A 3,486-nucleotide genomic window follows, 5' to 3' on the forward strand; every position below is an offset into this window, starting at 1 on the left:
CAATCATTGCCCTCCTTGTAATCTTTGATCATGCTGCTGATACCAGGAAAGAAGCAATAATATAGTACATAACAAGTGAGTCATCCAATCTAAAAATCCAAGATGAAGAGCTGCCATGGTAGCACAGTGGTAACAAACCCAACTAGTATCCCTGAGGATGCAGGTTTGATCCTTGGCCTTGCTCAATAGGTTAAGGATCCTGTATTGCCATGAGCTGTGATGTAGGTTGTGGATGCAGCTCGCATCTGGCATTGCTGTGGCTGTGGTATAGACCAGCAGCTACAGCTCCAATTCGTCCCCTAGCCTGGGAACTTCTATATGCTGCAAGTGTGGCACCAAAAAAGACCAACAAATAAAAATTAAAAAAAAAAATTCAAGATGATGGTGGCAAGTTCTTGAGACACATTATATTAAAAATCACAGTGAAGACATAGTATGAGTAGGAAACCTCCACAGAGTAAATGTTGTGTTGTCTACCTTTCATTGCATCAGCTGTACCTGACATTCTAGAGAGAGACCACCTTGAAGGAAGTTAAGGTAATTAGAATACTGTGCTGACATCAAAATGTGCTTCTAGATCATAATGTTCAATGATTTCCAGAGTAACTGCCTTTGAGTTTGTTGCCCTTTAAAGCAGTGTGCAGACACCGTATTAGGACCCAGTAAGTGCCTGATTCAGAACATGTATGATGGGGATCTTGTCCTATTTTATGTGGTCTTACAGCTAGGTGTCTAAAGCTTCATGTGCTGGGTTATAAAAATATTTTATGGATTTAAAAGCATTTAACTCATATTTTGATATAAGCCCAGTTTTAGGGATAAAATGATGAAAGAATAAATGGTACCTGACCAACATATAGTGATTTTATATAAGCTGCAGAAAATGTGGAGCTTTTAAGTAAAGTCCCTTAAGTTCTAAATGTGAGAAAGAAAAAAAAAAGGTGGATTTTATAAGTGTTCTTTTGAGTTTTTATAAAATTATTTTACATGCTAAATTAGTCTATGGATCTTTTTGATGTAAAATGTATGAAAAAAAGATTAATGGGATTGTTTTTAGTCTGGAACTAAATCTTACAGATTATTTGAAACATTTTAGATTATAAAGGAAATGGAATTTTTAGTTTAGCCAGTATGAATATGCACCTAAATTTTATGAAATTAATTTCATACAATATAAATTGTACAATAGTTTGTTAAACATCTTGTCACTGATATTAGGTAGCAAATATAAGGAAATTAACTATAAACTATAAAACTATACCAAAAGTAAGTATAGTTAGAGAATGTATAATTGCATGTAAGCTTCTTTATTATAAATATTTAACAAGGAACATATATTACATTTATCACTTTAAACCAAATTATTTTTAAAAATAATGGTGTTCACAAGAAAAAAAGTCCAACTTTTTTCTGTCTACTCAACTCAACAAATCTAATCTTGAGAGAGACAGCTGAGATAACAGCCTAGAATTTATATACGTGGTCTTTAGTTTTTACATTGCTGATTTCACCTCTTTGTTTCTCAATGTATAGATAATGGGGTTCAATATAGGTGTGAAAACTGTAGAGAACACAGAAAGGACTTTATCTACTGGAAAGTTGCTAAAAGGCCAAGCATAGATGAAGATACACGGCCCAAAAAAGAGGGTCACTACAATGATGTGGGCAGTCAGAGTACTTCGGGCTTTGGCCATGTGCACTGAGCAACGACGCCGCACAGGGACCAGGATGACTGTATAGGAGATCAGCAAGAGCACGAATGAAGTCACCCCCATCCAAAAGCATCAACACTTCAGGGACATAAGGATCTGTACAGGCAAGTTTGATGACCAAAGTAAGGTCACAGTAATAACTGTCCACTATGTTTGGACCACAGAAGAGCAAGTTTACAGTGAAAGCTAACTGGCTCAGTGCGTGCATGACCCCAATCACCCAAGAGCCTACTACTAGACCTGTACATTTGCACAAGTTCATGATGGTTGCATAATGGAGAGGTTTGCATATGGCTACATACCTGTCATATGCCATGGCTGCAAGGAGCATCATCTCTCCACCAGCAAAGATATGGAGTAGGAATATCTGGGCCATGCAGCCCTCAAAGGAGATGGTCTTGGGTTCATAGAGGAAATCATGGATCATTTTGGGGGTTGCATAAGTGGCCAGAAACACATCAAGAACGGAAAGATTACTGAGCATGATGTACATGGGTGTGTGCAGGGCAGGTTCAGAGATCACTGTGAGTTCAATGAGGAGGTTGCCCAGCACAATGGTGACATACAAGAGATTAAACAACATGAAGAAGAAGTATTGGAGCTCCCAAGAACTGGAGAGTTCCAGCAACACAAACTCAGCCACCCTAGAATTATTTACTGGGTCCATGAAATACCTACAAAGAGAAATGTTAGTAAATTATTATCAAGAGCAAGAAAAGTATACCCAAATCCTTATGGGTTCTTCTCAAGAATTTGAAATGCTCTACAGTTATTCCTATTAGGAAATATTTTATCTGTAATTTTGAAAAATAGTTTCTTCTCTCAATTACCCTTAATAATGAGGGATATCTATGAGGCGCAGATGTAGTAAATCAAAAGCTCCATTTATATATTTGTGAGTTAAATCTGATGCTAAACAACAACAGCAAAAAAAAAAAAAAGTTGACATGCAAGTACCACAATTAGTAGGAGATGCTAAGGCATTCACAATTTTTACTACCTCTTGCCTTGCTGATTTTCACTGTCCTATTGGGAGTATCTACAGCTTCAATTCTTAGAGAACTCAAAAAGAGGGCACACTTACAAGGACCAGACCTATCTTTTTCCCTGTGACTTTTACTGAGTTTCTCTCCTCTTTGCTCTGTCCTTTATTATTATTTAACCACACTACACCATTAAAATTTAATCCATTCTGTCCCTGAAGCTACGATAGTTATTTTGGTTTGGAATAAAGTCCTTGAAGATTACCAATATGTCAGTACAGAATATTGATAATAAGACAATAGCTATAAAATGCAAAGGTCTGATTTTGTTAATGTAGTTGAAAAGTTCTGAAGGCCAAATGTAACATTTCACTTATCAATTTTGAAAACTTCCAAAAGGAGAATTATAACCAGGATATGGAATTGGTAGGTACTGACCAAGATTTCTCTGACCTAGTAAACTAGGGTAACATTTGACAATTATCCAGCACACAATGTCTTCTCATTATGCGAAAGTTGAGGTAATAAACAATAGGAGACAATAAACAAAAAACAATTAAGATAACATACTGTTGAAAAAATCACTTTGTTGTATAGCAGAATTTATCACAACCTTGTAAATCAACTATACTTCAACAAGATTTGTTAAAAAAGAAAAAATAAACAATTTGCCAATAGATTATTAAATAATCCATTCTTCCTATGTTCTCTCTGCAGTTTCTTTGGAAGAATGCAGAAAGAGCTTCCAAAGAGATAGACAAGACTTTGAGGATTCATTTTTAAAACTGTGT

At 35.9% G+C, this 3,486-nt stretch overlaps 1 pseudogene; it reads right to left on the bottom strand.

The window, feature by feature from the left end:
• Positions 1-1,418: 1,418 nt before the first annotated feature.
• Positions 1,419-2,575, bottom strand: LOC100156176 (annotated as a pseudogene).
• Positions 2,576-3,486: the final 911 nt, after the last annotated feature.

This window comes from Sus scrofa, unplaced genomic scaffold, assembly GCF_000003025.6.
Source record: "Sus scrofa isolate TJ Tabasco breed Duroc unplaced genomic scaffold, Sscrofa11.1 Contig1966, whole genome shotgun sequence".
Lineage (NCBI taxonomy): Eukaryota > Metazoa > Chordata > Mammalia > Artiodactyla > Suidae > Sus > Sus scrofa.